This window comes from Mesoplodon mirus, assembly GCF_964341445.2.
Source record: "Mesoplodon mirus genome assembly, contig: SUPER_14_unloc_2, whole genome shotgun sequence".
In the NCBI taxonomy this organism is placed as follows: domain Eukaryota; kingdom Metazoa; phylum Chordata; class Mammalia; order Artiodactyla; family Ziphiidae; genus Mesoplodon; species Mesoplodon mirus.
The window spans coordinates 1,308,013-1,328,453 of NW_028295783.1; positions in this window are offsets into that span (position 1 = coordinate 1,308,013).

Genomic DNA, 20,441 nt, shown 5'->3' on the forward strand with positions numbered 1-20,441 from the left:
TATAAGTGTGGTGTGTATGACACGTGACTGGTTCTTATAGAGGTATTTAGAGATGGCTGAAGTTAGCTGTGTTTGTGCAAGAGTTGAGGAGATACATGTATATAGTGTGTGTGTGTGTGTGTCCTATATATATAGTGTGTGTGTCTATATACATATCTCATCTCCAGCGTTTGGTGTTGGAGGAGAGGATTGTGATACAGGTGGGTTGTATGAGAATGTAGAACAGGAGGGATGCGTGTATATACCTCCATGTGCTCTGTGTGGTTTACTAAAGAAGTTATATGTGGGGTGTGTGATATTTTTGCTGTATCAGAGTGTACAAGGGTGTATGAGTTACTGTCTCATAAAACACCCCTAACAAGAATTCTGTATACACTCTTACGTACACCGAGTGTCAGCCAGGTCCAGGCAGGGTGACAAGAACTTTACCACGCAGACTTTATATCTGGTAAGCACTCTACCCCCATTCATCTCGCTCTTCTCTGCACTACCACACACACACACACACACACACACACACACACACTCACACACACACACACAGGAACATAGGGCAAAATATTCTGAATGGTCAGGGGCAGTCATTGCCTTCCCCAGCCTGTCCCAGCCACTGCCTGGAAATCTGCCTGCTGTCTAGAGCTCCATTCCCAGGGCCCATCCTACAGTCTCCAGGGCCCTGGGCCTGGTAGGAGCTACTGGGCTCTAATCTGGGGCAGAGGCCTCTAGCTGGAGCTCTGGGGTGACGACCCCTCTCCCAGGGCAAGCTACTCGCCTACATTTAATGCACGCAGGCACCACGTGGCCCGTGGCTCTCAGAGCTCCCCGCAGGACCCTGAGGCCATTTCTCACCCCCGCTCACGCGGTCTCAGTCTCTGGAAAACCCTTCCCTTCCCTTGATCTCCTTTGGGAAATTCTTCCTGTTGAAGGAATAAAACCTCCTTGCTTTCAATATGACACCATCCCTAGACAAACAATCTTCTTTCAAAGTGCATTCCACTTGTCAAGATATTTTTCAACAGGGCCTTCAACTCATGGGGCTTCTCTTTCCACTTTGGTAAAAGAGGCCAAGCAACTCATGGGTCTCTCTCAGCATCCTTGCATCCTTCACATCCCCCACCTCATGACCCCTAGGAAAGATCCAAGAGCATAAGAGAGAAATCGGGGACTGAGAAAAGCTGCACCTCTAGGTCTGTGCAAGCAGGATGCAGCCTGCTGTGAGTCCGACAAAGCTCCAGGCCCGGCTGCCCCAGGAGAGAGTCCTCAGACCAGCGGAGCTGACCTCCCATCTCCCAGGGGGCATCTGGCCGTTCTGTGCCGTCTCACACCACAGGGACCCTCCGGATAGATACGGCAGCATCAGTGAGACAAGGTCTCTCGCTCCCTGCTTCACAGGTGACACGTTCTCAGTCCCCCGCTTCCTAGAGAAGCTTCAGTTTGGCAGAAACCCATGTGCCCCAGACAAGTTGCCCCCCACATACCTCCTCCGTTCTCGGCAGTCTCCTGGGCCTCTTCATTTTCCAGATGTTTCCTCTTTTGTTCCCGTTCCATCGTACCAACTAGAAGTCTCCCTTAGAAGATGCCTCAAGAGATGTCCAACTCCTCCTCTTCCCTACAGGTTGGCCCTTCTTGGCTCTTGGGCAATCCGTGAAATGATTCAATACAAACAAAAATAGTCAAGTCTCCTAAATGGCTGAAAAACTTGTACCACTTGGTGAACCAGCAGTAGTGCCTAGTGCTCACCAGGGCTGTTATGTTTGCAAGGTTGCCAGGCTCACAGTGGAATTCTGTGACCTCAGTGATGACATCAGAGCATTCGGTGGACCTAGGTTGAGCACAGTGTCTGCAATAGCACAGGCCCCATTTTCAAGAACAATTCCTTTTTCCCAGCCGAAGCTTTCCCGTGAAAGGGAAAGGTTCCTACCATATCTATTATAAATTGTATCATACCATGTCTATTATAAAATTCACATTTTGATTGGAGATCTTTTAATGTCTTTTCTAGAGAGATTTAATATGAATGTTTTAAATGGTCTCCAGTTTCCCTGTGGATTATTGACATTTTAAACTCTGCACTTCAATTTTCCCTCAATACGTGTAATTTTGTCACGGCTATTTCTGTACTTAAAGATGAGGAACTATATAATTGATTTCTTCATTTTTTCCCCATCTCTTTCCAAGGTACTGCATTTGATTGTGTCTTGCGACTGAGTGAAAAATGCTAGTCCTTGAGTCAGGACATTGGGCCCTTTAGCAAGTAACTCAACCTATCTGGGCTTCAGCTTCTGTATGTGCGATCAAGAGGCTTGGACTAGCTGACTTTTCAAATGCTGTGTTTCTTTGATTCACTCTCACGTACTGATCTGCTCCTTAAGAAGAGGGTCTGTTCTCATAAAGTAACAACAGTCTTTCGTACTCAGTTTGTTAGTTATATTGCCTTCTACGTATGCTTAGCTCTAAATAATTTATACGGCTCTTGTGACAAATTTTAGATCTTCTTTTTTTCTTATTTTCTTTTATAGTTTCTAATTTGTTATCGCCAGTGTAGAGGAGCCTGATTGACTTTTAAAATTTATTGATCTTGTATGTGTGTGCCTTGTTGAACCGTCTTATTAGTTCCTGCTAGTTTATCTGTGGGTTCTTTTGGGTCTCCTAGATAAATGAGCATATTAAATGTAAATAATGTGTTCTTTGGATAAAGTTTATTTTCTTGCATCTCTATATATAGAAGCAATATGTTGAATTGATTTAAATATTTAAATACTTACATACCTGTTATCACAATCTAACATTGTTTATCTTATTTTCTTTCAATCAATATTATGTTTTCAAGATTTATCCACGTGAATCCATAGAGATCTAGGTCTTTGATTTTTGACTGTTTGATATTATGTGATCACATGCATATAGTATCATTTATTTTCCATTCAAGCATTATTGGACAATTGGATTGTTTCCCTCCCTTCTCTAGAACAAACAACATTTCCTAGAATATCCCTGAAGATGTCTGACAGTCGAGAAGGGCCAGGCTGCCCGAAGGATTGCTACTTGCTTTTAGCCACCTTCCAACAGGCCGTCTCCAGCCAGCAATTTGAAGCACAGCTGAAATGAGAACTGCCCCAAATGTGAAGATCTTAGGAGCTTCCTAGAAGGTGGGAGGTTAATGATAGGCATCCTGCTGGGATCCCAGGGGAGTCTGAGCTGGCCTGAAGCTCATCTTCCTCCTCCACCTCTCAAGAGAAATGTGGAGGAAAGAAGACTTCAAAAACTGTGAGCAGGCAGAGGGAGAGATATTGGGGGCCGAAGCTGTAACTGAGGTCTTGGAGTGGGCTGTGAGCACGCAGAGCCTCTCGAGAGCCAGGCTCTGCCTTCTGAGAACTTCTCCCCTAAGGCTGCTCATAATTCACGTGATACCAGCCATATAGAGCCGACTTGGCCCACACTGTCACAGAAAGCCTTATCAGAATCTCTTCTTCTTCATACACTCTTGTGTCTGTTACTTGGTTATTGCCTTTGGTACTCCAGTGATGTGAACCACAGTCGCCAGGGGATGGAGGACACTAGTGACCCATCTTGCTCTGTGGCCTCAGTCCACAGCTGGAGGGTAAGGGAAGAGGCCAAATGAAGGTCAAGAAGGAAAGATGGAGTTTGAAGAGAAGACCTGAGTTAAGGGTGTCTTCTCAAGTCTTGATGACTGAAATGTAGCTCCAGTACCTGAAGTCCTGCTTGTTCTCAAGGCTGACCGCGGGGCTGGGTGCACTCAGTGAAGGAACCGTATACACTTAGTATTTCCTTGCTTGCTCACACTTGCCCTCCTCTGATACACCCTCTGCAAGACTGATCTTCCCCTGAAACAACTTTCCACCTGCTACTGTCATCTCAGGAACATTTGCTTCACCTTCCTAGTGTCCCCCTAGAATGCCATTGCAGCCAATTCATAATTTGATAATCATGCTGCTTACCATATTCTCAGCAACTTCTGAGAAATTTTATTCACTTTATTCCATAGTCTTCACCCATCAATAATCTTCCTTAACTTCCTAGCTGCAGGTTAACCCATTCGGAATCATTTCTTTTGCTTTCTCTTCTTTGGCAAATCCTTTCTATCTTTTAAGGTCTTTTTCTTGTCTCTCTACCATCCTGCCTTCCTGAACTTCTTTTTTTTTCGTTTAAGTAACCTTTCAATCTCCTTCCCCAATTTCCTCATAAACATTGAGAGTTTATTCCTCACACGTTAGACAGCGGTTTATGAATGGCCAGGCATAATGGACTCAGAATGAGTTGGCACCCCCGAGGTACCTGTCTTGCTGGGGAGCCACAGGTGAAGGGCTGTCTGCTGGACACATGTTTGCATGGAGTCAGGCTGAGTGGCCTCAGGGTGTTTGCTCTGCACCTGTGTGTGTTTCTCCCTAGTTGGTTTCCTTGTCCAGCCACCTGTGACCTCCCTCCATCCAGCCCAGGGAATCCTTCTCATCACAGGGGTAGGATGTTTGTCTCATTTTCCATCACATCCTTTCCCCAAAGTTTGGTTGTGAGTTGTTCCCATTCCAAAGACCTTTCCTCTTTGAAGAGAAAAGAGAAAATCTTGTCTCTCCTTTTCTCTCACTTCACTTCTGCTCTATTATCTCCTCCGTCCAGAATGGCCCACTGACTCACATGGGTGTAGATCCAAAGATGGCAAGAAATGCCAGCAATTCTGAGATAATAATACGGATGGATCAGGAAAACTTGAAAACCTTTATCCCGCCACATTAAAAAAAATTGCACTTCCAGTGTATTCAGAGTCTCAGTGTAGAAACACAAATGATAGAGGAATTGAATGACACTCAAGTTTTTCTTTCCTCCTTTCCTGATTTATTCTAATCCTCCAAGTTAACATGATGAACTCTTTGTTGTGTAAAGTTTCAGACATTTTCTACCCATGCACACTTTTCTTCTTTTCACATAAGAGTGTGAACTAGGTCACTTTCAACATACTGGGATTCTGTGATTCACTGTCTCCCACCGAGTCATCCACGGATAAAGTCATCTGTTTCACGGAGAACTATTTCCAATAGCTAATAGCCAATGTCTGTGGAGTGCTTACTCTGTGTCGGTTTCTTGTAAATACTTTACAGATCATTTGTACAGCGTACCCATGGACCAGGTACAATTATGACCCCCAAGTGACAGATAAGTGCAGATAAGTACAAATAAATACAGAGGCCAAGTGACTTGCCCAAGACACTGGAGCAAATCAAAATCCATGCCTCTGTAATCATTTTGCTCTATTGCCTCTGTCTGGGAGGCTTGATGATTTGGCAACTAAAACCTTAAATATCATGTTCCATTTTTATATCTGTGACACAAGCATGGGGCTGTGATACGGGGTAACTAACCTGACTACTTTTGAAAACCCTTATGCACCTGGATGAAAGTAAGCCAGGGACTGCAAGCCATAGATTTAAGGTTTCCTACCAACTTTTAAAAATAGCTTCTTGAATGCAATTTATGTAGTGTCAAGTCTAGGATGTAGTCCAAATAGTAACAGAAAAATGGAGATATGTAGAAAAATACTTAAAGTTGACAAGTATTGGGAGTGTAGTATTTTTGGGGCCAGCGTGTAGACCACAGGAAAACTTGCTGTTTCCATCCCAAAGGGAAGAGCCCTACGTTGCAACTGCCAAGGTCCCTGGGACAGCAAGTGTGCTCACTGCTTAGTAAAGAAGCATCCTCAGTTTGATAGAATCATATGGGAGCCTTACATTTGGTTAGCAGTTCTACATTCTTGATGTAATAATATTTTCAGGGTGTGGGAGGGTATCAAGCTCTGAAAATACCCTTGGAGAGATCTGCTTATTAAGTTTGGCTTTTTCAGTCTCCCTACTACTTCTTTACTAAACACCAGGCGGTTTCCTTCACTTTTCAGAACCATATTGTTTTTCCCTTCTCTAATGAACTTTGGAATACTTTCGGATGAGCTATTGAGATTGGGAAAAAATAAACATCTCTTTAAAATAAGGAAGATAATAACAATGACAAGTAGAAAAAGCTCTAAAACAGAGAATATCCTCCATTCTAGCCACTGACTGGGAGTGGAAGGTTCGTGCTCGCTGTCCAGGACGTAGAAATAAAAGCTGAGGAGGCGCTGAGGCGTCTCCTGGATCTCTATGAGCCTCCATCATTTCTGCTGAGTAGGGTTGACAGATAAAATATAGACTGTTTAGTTAAATATGAATGTTTGAAAAACAACGAGTACATTTTGAAGATAAGTATGCCCCAAATAGTTCATAGCATCTACTTATACTAAAAATAATGACTTATTATTCATGTGAAGTTCAAGTTTAACTGGGTATCCTGTATTTTTATGTACTAAATCTGACAGCCCTACTGATGATCCACAATGGAGGCAGTTGAGGAACGGTACATGCTGGCTCTCGGACAGTCAGAAATGGCTTCAGCAGATCCAGGTACAGTATGAAATTCTTTTTGGATGTAGCTCAGAAGCCATGGGCAGCCCTTGACTGCAAGTACTGCCTCGGGTTTCCCTGAGGTGGGGTAAACCTTCCTCTTAATGGCCTTTTGGTAAGTCTGGAAGACCATATCCAAGGGGAGCCCCAAAGTCAGTTTCATCCTCACAACCATGTTTCCAATTCCTGGAATTGGCTGCATGTGACTCACAAGAGCTGAGGAGGTTTGTGGAAGTTGGGAGTGTCATAGCTTGAACCCTTTGTAGGTAAAGTTTTGCTGTTGTGAGAGTTTTAACAGGAGCAATGTGAAAGACTCCAAGTCCCCAGGTAGATAGAAATAATCCTGTTCTACCTGTGTGTATGTGACAAGTCTCTAATAGTTCAGAGAGCAAGTATCTGGTCATAGAAAGGCTGATCCAAGCTTGGATGTTTCTGGTGACAAGGCAAGGTCCTGAGTTTCAAGTTCACCTTTTATGGTTGAGGAGACAATAAGGTGGTCAGAAGGGAAATCATGGAGGAGACCTTGGCTTCATCCATCGTGCAGGCTTGTATATGTGGTTCTATGTAGATTGTGTTTCAAAGGTGGAGCTTGTTTACAACTATGAACATTCTCCGATGTGCTTTTTGGACCTTCATTCCCAGAGCGAGAGCAGTGCCGAGGCTCTAGAAATGCCATGGATATTCTGAGCTGTCAGTGGCATTTCCCCGGTACTGTTCCCTTGGTGCCGCTCCTTGAAATGTCCAAAGGGATTATCATGTGTCTTGTGGCGGGTCCTAGCATTGTGAAAGGAAGCTGCTGCACCTGGCTCAGAGGATTTCGGATGTGATGGGAGGAGGAGTAGTACTACGACTATAAATTGTATCACAGCATATCGATTCCATCTTTAGAGTGGGGTTGGGGGGTTATGAAGGGGGGCTTTTATTGTACTTTTATACATTGTACCCTTGAAACTAATTCAATTTTCAAAATTTAATTAATTTATTTGGGGCTGCATTGGGTCTTTGTCGCTGCTAGCGGGCGTTCTCTAGTTGCAGTGAGCGGGGGCTCCTCTTGGCTGTGGTGCACGAGATTCTCATTGCAGTGGCTTCTCTTGTTGCGGAGCATGGTCTCTAGGCACGCAGGCTCCTGTAGTTGTGGCACGTGGGCTCGGTTGATGTGGCACACGGGCTCTAGAGCGCAGGCTCAGTAGTTGTGGCGCGTGGGCTTAGTTACTCCGTGGCACGTGGGATGTTCCCAGACCAGGGCTCGAACCCATGACCCCTGCATTCGCAGGCATATTCTTAACCACTGCTCCACCAGGGAAGCCCGATAATTCAGTTTTTTATAAAGAGAAGATTCCTAATATTATTCCAAATTTTTAGAAATATGTAGTTGGATAACACTATGAAAAATTAACTGATATATTCTTTTATTATTTCTCTTTGCTCCCTGGATCTTTTTCCCCATCCAGTCAGCTAGGCACTGTGAGTTCACTGCATTAGGAAGGTAAAGACTCAGCAGAAATGAGGGAGAAAAACAGAAAAGTCTCAGCTTTGGAATGTTCACAACGGAGGCCACAGTAGAACAGGTGAGAATTCTGTGAACCTAAAATAAATGTCGTCTCAAATGCAAAAAAGTATTCTCTGCACTGGGAGGCAGGAGAGGGAGGGAGGGAAGGACTGAAGGAGAGAGATCAGTGTGGCCAGGGACATGGAGACTGTGCTTAAGGACGATATGCCCAGGAAGAGAATCAGAATCTGGAGAAGATTCAGCCTGCACGTGATCATTGCCTCCAGCCAGCACCCTCATCTCAGACGTTGGGAAATTCAGAGAGAGAGTGGGAGTACGTCAGGAGGGCCACGCGCATAGTCTGTGTGGCAGGGGTTGTGGCCGTTCCCTATTTGTGAGGAGTCCCCAGCAATTTGCAGGCCTCTTCTGGAAAATGCTGGCGGACGTCTCTAGTGCTTATGTGAAAGCTTGTTCACAAACCTTGAAAGATACAGATGTAGATGACAGATAGATGCATAGATAGAAAAATGTCATTAAATAAAAGCTCCAGGAAAGGTTTGGAAAATGCCCTTTATTGCATAGGACGCTTCTATTGTCATATGATGTTAGACTGAGTGCCGGTCCCTTCATCCTCCTTCAGACCACGGCATTCTGTCTGCTACTCTCCCGAGGGTCCTTTCTTCTCCCTGGAAGGGATAAAACAAATGAGGTAGGACAGGAAGAGACAAGAAGCACTCCAAGCTCTGCTGGTCAGGGTTACCCTCCAGCATTGCCTTAATGCTCAGAGCCACACACACCACAGTGAGCTTGGCTCCAGATCAACTACCACGCAACGAAGGTTCTGGAACATTTCCATATTTCGGGGGACCTCATTTCCACGTGACTCTCTTTCATATTCCCCTTTGTCACAGAAGGCTAGGTACAGTGGTCAGGGTGAGATCTCAGCTCAGGCCCAAGGCTCTCAGACCTCAAAGTTATGGTCCTGCAAGGGCCCCTGTCCTCTCTTGAGACCACTCCTGGCTCTCTCTGCCGAGAAGGAGCTGCTGGCAGTACGTCCTCTAAGAGTTGAGGTCCATCGTGCAGACCCTGAGAAAACTCCTAGGAAAAGGCTCCACCTTCTTGTTTACGTCAACAGAGGTCAATGCCTTTGTTAGTGCTGGGTGTGTCCCATTTGATGCAACTGCAGAGCCATTAGGTAAACCAGCACATGTGTGCGGCCACTTCCCTTAGACTCCTCTGGGCCCTCGTGACATAGGCTCAGAAGACTGCCAGCCTCAAGCCTTACCTCTTCCAAGGGACGGCCACACCGTCTTCCAGGATCTTCTGTCCCATGAATCTCAGTTGCTGTTTGGAACTCAAAGGAGAGAAAAGACCCTGCCTGCGGGGTCTCTTTGGGCTGGGGCCTTCCCCCGTGGGCTGCTCTCCCTCATTCTCCTTTTCTTCTTGCTTCTCTTCCTCCTCCTCCTCCTCGTCCTCCTCCTCAGGGGTGCTCTCGGATTCCACATTGCCCATCCACTGGGCCATGTTGAGATGAATGACACGGCAGCTGAAGCCCTGCAGGACGCCGCCCTTCACGTGCTGCTGGAGGATCTCCAAGGTGGGGAAGACCCGGCAGCAGGCCATGCACCTGTAGCCAGTCTCCATGGTCACTATCCAGTCCGGTGTCTTGGCCCTGGGTGTCTCCTCGACGGCAGGTGACCCTGATGGGCTGCCTGGCTCTGCCATTTCCTCATACCCTTTCTCCTCCCCAGTGGGCTCACTGTCAGACAGGAGGCTTTCGGTGAACACATCAGAGGGGCAAGTGCCTACTGTGCACGCATCCTCAGGAAGGGTCATTTCTTCTATCGTCAGCTGCTTTTCAGGCAACTCCAAGGGTTTCTTTGTCTTCCAGGAGACAGCGACACCCTTGTTCACTTGTACCTGCATGTAGTATATTTTCATGCCCCTTTCCTCTTTGTCTGGGTGCAGATAGTCCTTACAGGGTGAAGAGAGTGAGGAGGAGACACAGTGTGATGGGGGAGCGGTCTCCCTTTCTTCCTGAACCTGGGCTAGGGGTGCTGTAGGCCAGGCAGTGTCTCGAAATCTCTGCATTGCTGAAAAAGGAAATTAAAACCATAATAACATGCATGGGCCGTGCCAGAAGCTGAGGGAGCAGGTGTGGTAGACGAGAGAGGGACATTTGCATGACGTAGCTATGTCGAGAGCTTGGTGTCTGTTGGCCGTAGGATGGAGCGGTGTATCTGGTGTCATCTGTGGGCTTTTCATGTGCGTGGGGGGGATACTGGAGCGGTGTGTGTATACAGGGGTGTGGAGTATGGTGGTGAGGGCTGTGGTATGTGAGGGATGCGGCTGGATGCGTGTATGACAAGGAGTGTGATTTTGGTAATATCGGTGGTGCATTTCTTGTGGAATGGGGCTGTGGTGCTTGGGGTTTATGTGTGCTGTGAGAAGGGCTGTGCCTGGAGGGCAGATGTATGTGTGAGCTGTGTGGACCTGAGCTGGATGGTCCTGCTCTCAGGCTGGAGGTGTATGATGCAGAAATCTGTCCTTCTCTGGAAGCAAAGGCAAAGACAAAGCCTACATTTTCCTCTGAAGATGCTTAATCTGGTCCCTCTTCCCTCCACCTCAAGCCCAGACCTTTCCGGCCCCTGCTCCTTGACTTCCCCACCATGGTACTACCAGTATTCTCACCGCACCCCCAGTCTCAGCTGGCATCCACGCCCTCGGAACAGCTCAGCCATCCTGCCCAGGCTCCTCCACAGAGCCCTCATCACCTCTGATGACCCTGGATTTCCTCTCAGCCTCCCTGGGATCTGTGTGCCTCCTGCCTCACAGCCAAGCACCCCCTCACCTGAGGAGCCCCGCACCCTTACCAGCGTAGCTGAGCTTGCACGGAGTAGAAGTACAGAAGAAGTATTTAGGGGCAGAGGAGACCTCCATTGCCCCTGGGCTGCAGCCTTGGGCCACCACAGTGGATCCAAGCCGAGGGGGATCCTCTTGTGACTTCGAGATTCCTGAGGGAGGAATGAAAGGCTCAGGGTGGGTTCATCAGTCCTCTGTCCACAAATATTTACTGAGTGTGTGACACGTGTCAGGTGCAGTGAATACACACAGTTGAGAGTGTGGTTCCCAGTGGATCCTCCAGGATTTAATTCCAATCAATACTTATTCTCTCACTGTCTAGTTGGTAATGTAGGCGTCGGTGGTGACTGTGAGTGTGTGGGAAGAGTGAGTGATGTGTATCAGTTAAGTCTGTGGTAAGTGTGGGGTTGGCATGGGGAGCACAGTGCAGACGTGTCTATCTGTGTCTGTGGCCTTTGTGTGCATTTTTTCTGTTCACAATTCAGGAATTCTGGGACATGTAACGTTTCCTCATTACATGGTGTGGCTTGTATTTATGGTGCGTGTTCATTCATTCATTCACCAAGATTCAGTAAGCAGCTACTCCTGTGTATCCGGCACTCTTCCATTGTTGTAGTCTTTGGTAACGCTGCACATTCTAGTAGGGGAAGACACACACTAAACAAAACTACAATAAATATATAATACATCACCTGGTGGTAAGTATATAAGGGTTGCCAGACTTAGCGAACAAGAATACAAGGCACCCAGTTAAATTTCAGTTTCAGATAAACCCAGAATAATTTTTTAGTGTAAGTATTCCCATGCGGTATTTGGCCTGACTTAGTTTTAGTGTAAGTATGGCCCATACAATATTTGGGACATACTGATACTGCAAAATTACTTGTTCTTTATCTGGAATTCAAATTGAACTGGATAGCCCATATTTTCTCTGGCAATCCTGACATGGGTTACTGAGACTGTGGTTTACTGTGGTTTGTACAAAGCGGGTCTGGCATTACTCAAGAATGTGTTACAAGTGTGGTGTGTATGACACGTGACTGGTTCTTACAGAGGTATTTAGCGATGGCTGAAGTTAGCTGTGTTTGTGCGAGAGTTGTGGAGATACATATATATATATATATATATATATATATATATATATATATATATATATATATATATATATATATATATATATAGTGTGTGTGTGTGTGTGTCCTATATATATAGTGTGTGTGTCTATATACATATCTCATCTCCAGCATTTGGTGTTGGAGGAGAGGATTGTGATACAGGTGGGTTGTATGAGAACGTAGTACAGGAGGGATCTGTGTATATACCTCCATGTGCTGTGTGTGGTTTACTAAGGAAGTTATATGTGGGGTGTGTGATATTTTTGCTGCATCAGAGTGTACATGGGTGTATGAGTTACTGTCTCATAAAACACCCCTAACAAGAATTCTGTATACACTCTTACGTACACCGAGTGTCAGCCAGGTCCAGGCAGGGTGACAAGAACTTTACCACGCAGACGTTATATATGGTAAGCACTCTAACCCCATTCATCTCGCTCTTCTCTGCACTACCACACACACACACACACACACACACACACACACTCTCACACACCCACACACACACAGGAACATAGAGCAAAATATTCTGAATGGTCAGGGGCAGTCATTGCCTTCCCCAGCCTGTCCCAGCCACTGCCTGGAAATCTGCCTGCTGTCTAGAGCTCCATTCCCAGGGCCCATCTTACAGTCTCCAGGGCCCTGGGCCTGGTAGGAGCTACTGGGCTCCAATCTGGGGCAGAGGCCTCTAGCTGGAGCTTTGGGGTGACCACCCCTCTCCCAGGGCAAGCTACTCGCCTACATTTAATGCACGCAGGCACCACGTGGCCCGTGGCTCTCAGAGCTCCCCGCAGGACCCTGAGGCCATTTCTCACCCCCGCTCACGTGGTCTCAATCTCTGGAAAACCCTTCCCTTCCCTTGATCTCCTTTGGGAAATTCTTCCTGTTGAAGGAATAAATCCTCCTTGCTTTCAATATGACACCATCCCTAGACAAAATCTTCTTTCAAAGTGCATTCCACTTGTCAAGATATTTTTCAACAGGGCCTTCAACTCATGGGGCTTCCCTTTCCACTTTGGTAAAAGAGGCCAAATAACTCATGGGTCTCTCTCAGCATCCTTGCATCCTTCACATCCCCCACCTCATCACCCCAGGGAAAGATCCAAGAGAATAAGAGAGAAATCGGGGACTGAGAAAAGCTGCACCTCTAGGTCTGTGCAAGCAGGATGCAGCCTGCTGTGAGTCCGACAAAGCTCCAGGCCCGGCTGCCCCAGGAGAGAGTCCTCAGACCAGCGGAGCTGACCTCCCATCTCCCAGGGGGCATCTGGCCGTTCTGTGCCGTCTCACAACACAGGAGCCCTCCAGATAGATACGGCAGCATCAGTGAGACAAGGTCTCTCGCTCCCTGCTTCACAGGTGACACGTTCTCAGTCCCCCGCTTCCTAGAGAAGCTTCAGTTTGGCAGAAACCCATGTGCCCAGCCAAGTTGACCCCACATACCTCCTCCGTTCTCGGCAGTTTCCTGGGACTCTTCATTTTCCAGATGTTTCCTCTTTTGTCGCCGTTCCATCGTACCAACTAGAAGTCTCCCTTAGAAGATGCCTCAAGAGATGTCCAACTCCTCCTCTTCCCTACAGGTTGGCCCTTCTTGGCTCTTGGGCAATCCGTTGAAATGATTCAATACAAACAAAAATAGTCAAGTCTCCTAAATGGCTGAAAAACTTGTACCACTTAGTGAACCAGCAGTACTGCCTAGTGCTCACCAGGGCTGTTATGTTTGCAAGGTTGCCAGGCGCACAGCGGAATTCTGTGACCTCAGTGATGACATCAGAGCATTCGGTGGACCTAGGTTGAGCACAGTGTCTGCAGTAGAACAGGCCCCATTTTCAAGAACAATTCCTTTTTCCCAGCCGAAGCTTTCCCGTGAAAGGGAAAGGTTCATACCATATCTATTATAAATTGTATCATACCATGTCTATTATAAAATTCACATTTTGATTGGAGATCTTTTAATGTCTTTTCTAGAGAGATTTAATATGAATATTTTAAATGGTCTCCAGTTTCCCTGTGGATTATTGACATTTTAAACTCTGCACTTCAATTTTCCCTCAATACGTGTAATTTTGTCACAGCTATTTCTGTACTTAAAGATGAGGAACTATATAATTGATTTCTTCATTTTTTCCCCATCTCTTTCCAAGTTACTGCAGTTGATTGTGTCTTGCGACTGAGTGAAAAATGCTAGTCCTTGAGTGAGGACATTGGGCCCTTTAGCAAGTAACTCAACCTATCTGGGCTTCAGCTTCTGTATGTGCGATCAAGAGGCTTGGACTAGCTGACTTTTCAAATGCTGTGTTTCTTTGATTCACTCTCACTTACTGATCTGCTCCTTAAGAAGAGGGTCTGTTCTCATAAAGTAACAACAGTCTTTCGTACTCAGTTTGTTAGTTATATTGCCTTCTACGTATGCTTAGCTCTAAATAATTTATACGGCTCTTGTGACAATTTTTAGATCTTCTTTTTTTCTTATTTTCTTTTACAGTTTCTAATTTGTTATCGCCACTGTAGAGGAGCCTGATTGATTTTTAAAATTTATTTTTTTTTATTTTTTATTTTTTTAAATTTATTGATCTTGTATGTGTGTGCCTTGTTGAACCGTCTTATTAGTTCCTGCTAGTTTATCTGTGGGTTCTTTTGGGTCTCCTAGATAAATGAGCATATTAAATGTAAATAATGTGTTCTTTGGATAAAGTTTATTTTCTTACATCTATATATATAGAAGCAATATGTTGAATTGATTTAAATATTTAAATACTTACACACCTGTTATCACAATCTAACGTTCTTTATCTTATTTTCTTTCAATCAATATTATGTTTTCAAGATTTATCCACGTGAATCCATATAGATCTAGGTCTTTGATTTTTGACTGTTTGATATTATGTGATCACATGCATATAGCATCATTTATTTTCCATTCAAGCATTATTGGACAATTGGATTGTTTCCCTCCCTTCTCTAGAACAAACAATATTTCCTAGAATATCCCTGAAGATGTCTGACAGTCGAGAAGGGCCAGGCTGCCCGAAGGATTGCTACTTGCTTTTAGCCACCTTCCAACAGGCCGTCTCCAGCCAGCAATTTGAAGCACAGCTGAAATGAGAACTGCCCCAAATGTGAAGATCTTAGGAGCTTCCTAGAAGGTGGGAGGTTAATGATAGGCATCCTGCTGGGATAGCAGGGGAGTCTGAGCTGGCCTGAAGCTCATCTTCCTCCTCCACCTCTCAAGAGAAATGTGGAGGAAAGAAGACTTCAAAAACTGTGAGCAGGCAGAGGGAGGGATATTGGGGGCCGAAGCTGTAACTGAGGTCTTAGAGTGGGCTGTGAGCACGCAGAGCCTCTCGAGAGCCAGGCTCTGCCTTCTGAGGACTTCTCCCGTAAGGCTGCTCATAATTCACGTGATACCAGCCATATAGAGCCGACTTGGCCCACACTGTCACAGAAAGCCTTATCAGAATCTCTTCTTCTTCATACACTCTTGTGTCTGTTACTTGGTTATTGCCTTTGGTACTCCACTGATGTGAACCACAGTCGCCAGGGGATGGAGGACACTAGTGACCCATCTTGCTCTGTGGCCTCAGTCCACAGCTGGAGGGTAAGGGAAGAGGCCAAATGAAGGTCAAGAAGGAAAGATGGAGTTTGAAGAGAAGACCTGAGTTAAGGGTGTCTTCTCAAGTCTTGATGACTGAAATGTAGCTCCAGTACCTGAAGTCCTGCTTGTTCTCAAGGCTGACCGCGGGGCTGGGTGCACTCAGTGAAGGAACCGTATACACTTAGTATTTCCTTGCTTGCTCACACTTGCCCTCCTCTGATACACCCTCTGCAAGACTGATCTTCCCCTGAAACAACTTTCCACCTGCTACTGTCATCTCAGGAACATTTGCTTCCCCTTCCTAGTGTCCCCCTAGAATGCCATTGCAGCCAATTCATAATTTGATAATCATGCTTCTTACCATAGTCTCAGCAACTTCTGAGAAATTTTATTCACTTTATTCCATAGTCTTCACCCATCAATAATCTTCCTTAACTTCCTAGCTGCAGGTTAACCCATTCGGAATCATTTCTTTTTCTTTCTCTTCTTTGGCAAATCCTTTCTATCTTTTAAGGTCTTTTTCTTGTCTCTCTACCATCCTGCCTTCCTGAACTTCTTTTTTTTCCGTTTAAGTAACCTTTCAATCTCCTTCCCCAGTTTCCTCATAAACATTGAGAGTTTATTCCTCACACGTTAGACAGCGGTTTATGAATGGCCAGGCATAATGTACTCAGAATGAGTTGGCACCCCCGAGTTACCTGTCTTGCTGGAGAGCCACAGGTGAAGGGCTGTCTGCTGGACACATGTTTGCATGGAGTCAGGCTGAGTGGCCTCAGGGTGTTTGCCCTGCACTTGTGTGTGTTTCTCCCTAGTTGGTTTCCTTGTCCAGCCACCTGTGACCTCCCTCCATCGAGCCCAGGGAATCCTTCTCATCACAGGGGTAGGATGTTTGTCTCATTTTCCATCACATCCTTTCCCCAAAGTTTGGTTGTGAGTTGTTCCCATTCCAAAGACCTTTCCTCTTTGAAGAGAAAAGAGAAAATCTTTTCTCTCCTTTCCTCTCACTTCACTTCTGCTCTATTATCTCCTCCGTCCAGAATGGCCCACTGACTCACATGGGTGTAGATCCGAAGATGGCAAGAACTGCCAGCAATTCTGAGATAATAATACGGATGGATCAGGAAAACTTGAAAACATTTATCCCTCCACATTAAAAAAAAATTGCACTTCCAGTGTATTCAGTGTCTCAGTGTAGAAACACAAATGATAGAGAAATTGAATTACACTCAAGTTTTTCTTTCCTCCTTTCCTGATTTATTCTAATCCTCAGTGCTATCATGATGAACTATTTGTTAGGTAAAGTTTCAGACATTTTCTACCCATGCACACTTTTCTTTTTTTCACATAAGAGTGTGAACTAGGTCACTTTCAACATGCTGTGATTCTGTGATTCACTGTCTCCCACCGAGTCATCCACTGATAAAGTCATCTGTTTCACGGAGAACTATTTCCAATAGCAAATAGCCAATGTCTGTGGAGTGCTTACTCTGTGTCGGTTTCTTGTAACTACTTTACAGATCATTTGTACAGCGTACCCATGGACCAGGTACAATTATGACCCCCAAGTGACAGATAAGTGCAGATAAGTACAAATAAATAGAGGCCAAGTGACTTGCCCAAGACGCTGGAGCAAATCAAAATCCATGCCTCTGTAATCATTTTGCTCTATTGCCTCTGTCTGGGAGGCTTGATGATTTGGCAACTAAAACCTTAAATATCATGTTCCATTTTTATATCTGTGACACAAGCGTGGGGCTGTGATACGGGGTAACTAACCTGACTACTTTTGAAAACCCTTACGCACCTGGATGAAAGTAAGCCAGGGACTGCAAGCCATAGATTTAAGGTTTCCTACCAACTTTTAAAAATAGCTTCTTGAATGCAATTTATGTAGTGTCAAGTCTAGGATGTAGTCCAAATAGTAACAGAAAAATGGAGATATGTAGGAAAATACTTAAAGTTGACAAGTATTGGGAGTGTAGTATTTTGGGGGCCAGCGTGTAGACCACAGGAAAACTTGCTGTTTCCATCCCAAAGGGAAGAGCCCTACGTTGCAACTGCCAAGGTCCCTGGGGCAGCAAGTGTGCTCACTGCTTAGTAAAGAAGCATCCTCAGTTTGATAGAATCATATGGGAGCCTTACATTTGGTTAGCAGTTCTACATTCTTGATGTAATGATATTTTCAGGGTGTGGGAGGGTATCAAGCTCTGAAAATACCCTTGGAGAGATCTGCTTATTAAGTTTGGCTTTTTCAATCTCCCTACTACTTCTTTACTAAACACCAGGCGGTTTCCTTCACTTTTCAGAACCATGTTGTTTTTCCCTTGTCTAATGAACTTTGAAATACTTTTGGATGAGCTATTAAGATTGGGAAAAAATAAACATCTCTTTAAAATAAGGAAGATAATAACAATGACAAGTAAAAAAATCTCTAAAACAGAGTATATCCTCCATTCTAGCCAATGACGGAGTGGAAGGTTCGTGCTCGCTGTCCAGGACGTAGAAATAAAAGCTGAGGAGGCGCTGAGGCGTCTCCTGGATCTCTATGAGCCTCCATCATTTCTGCTGAGTAGGGTTGACAGATAAATTATAGGCTGTTTAGTTAAATATGAATGTTTGAAAAACAACGAGTACATTTTGAAGATAAGTATGCCCCAAATAGTTCATAGATTATACTTATACTAAAAATAATGACTTATTATTCATGTGAAGTTCAAGTTTAACTGGGTATCCTGTATATTTATGTACTAAATCTGACAGCCCTACTGATGATCCACAATGGAGGCAGTTGAGGAGGGGTACATGCTGGCTCTCGGACAGTCAGAAATGGCTTCAGCAGATCCAGGTACAGTATGAAGTTCTTTTTGGATGTAGCTCAGAAGCCATGGGCAGCCCTTGACTGCAAGTACTGCCTCGGGTTTCCCTGAGGTGGGGTAAACCTTCCTCTTAATGGCCTTTTGGTAAGTCTGGAAGACCATATCCAAGGGGAGCCCCAAAGTCAGTTTCATCCTCACAACCATGTTTCCAATTCCTGGAATTGGCTGCATGTGACTCACAAGAGCTGAGGAGGTTTGTGGAAGTTGGGAGTGTCATAGCTTGAACCCTTTGTAGGTAAAGTTTTGCTGTTGTGAGAGTTTTAACAGGAGCAATGTGAAAGACTCCAGGTCCCCAGGTAGATAGAAATAATCCTGTTCTACCTGTGTGTATGTGACAAGTCTCTAATAGTTCAGAGGGCAAGTATCTGGTCTTAGAAAGACTGATCCAAGCTTGGATGTTTCTGGTGACAAGGCAAGGTCCTGAGTTTCAAGTTCACCTTTTATGGTTGAGGAGACAATAAGGTGGTCAGAAGGGAAATCATGGAGGAGACCTTGGCTTCATCCATCGTGCAGGCTTGTATATGTGGTTCTATGTAGATTGTGTTTCAAAGGTGGAGCTTGTTTACAACTATGAACATTCTCCGATGTGCTTTTTGGACCTTCATTCCCAGAGCAAGAGCAGTGCCGAGGCTCTAGAAATGCCATGGATATTCTGAGCTGTCAGTGGCATTTCCCCGGTACTGTTCCCTTGGTGCCGCTCCTTGAAATGTCCAAAGGGATTATCATGTGTCTTGTGGAGGGTCCTAGCATTGTGAAAGGAAGCTGCTGCACCGGGCTCAGAGGATTTCGGATGTGGTGGGAGGAGGAGTAGTACTACGACTATAAATTGTATCACAGCATATCGATTCCATCTTGAGAGTGGGGTTGGGGGGTTATGAAGGGGGGCTTTTATTGTACTTTTATACATTGTACCCTTGAAACTAATTCAATTTTTAAAAATTAATTAATTTATTTGGGGCTGCATTGGGTCTTTGTTGCTGCTAGCAGGCGTTCTCTAGTTGCAGTGAGCGGGGGCTCCTCTTGGCTCTGGTGCACGGGCTTCTCATTGCAGTGGCTTCTCTTGTTGCGGAGCATGGTCTCTAGGCACGCAGGCTTCCGTAGTTGTGGCACGTGGGCTTGGTAGATGTGGCACGGGCTCTAGTGTGCAGGCTCAGTAGTTGTGGTGCGCGGGCTTAGTTACTCCATGGCACGTGGGATCTTCCCAGAACAGGGCTCAAACCCATGACCCCTGCATTCGCAGGCATATTCTTAACCACTGCTCCACCAGGGAAGCCCGATAATTCAGTTTTTTATGAAGAGAAGATTCCTAATATTATTCCAAAATTTTAAAAATATGTAGTTGGATAACACTATGAAAAATTAACTGATATATTCTTTTATTATTTCTCTTTGCTCCCTGGATCTTTTTCCCCATCCAGTCAGCTAGGCACTCTGAGTTCATTGCATTAGGAAGGTAAAGACTCAGCAGAAATGAGGGAGAAAAACAGAAAAGTCTCAGCTTTGGAATGTTCACAACGGAGGCCACAGTAGAACAGGTGAGAATTCTGTGAACCAAAAATAAATGTCGTCTCAAATGCAAAAAAGTATTCTCTGCACTGGGAGGCAGGAGAGGGAGGGAGGGAAGGACTGAAGGAGAGAGATCAGTGTGGCCAGGGACATGGAGACTGTGCTTGAGGACGATATGCCCAGGAAGAGAATCAGAATCTGGAGAAGATTCAGCCTGCACGTGATCATTGCCTCCAGCCAGCACCCTCATCTCAGACGTTGGGAAATTCAGAGAGAGAGTGGGAGTACGTCAGGAGGGCCACGCGCATAGTCTGTGTGGCAGGGGTTGTGGCCGTTCCCTATTTGTGAGGAGTCCCCAGCAATTTGCAGGCCTCTTCTGGAAAATGCTGGCGGACGTCTCTAGTGCTTATGTGAAAGCTTGTTCACAAACCTTGAAAGATACAGATGTAGATGACAGATAGATGCATAGATAGAAAAATGTCATTAAATAAAAGCTCCAGGAAAGGTTTGGAAAATGCCCTTTATTGCATAGGACGCTTCTATTGTCATATGATG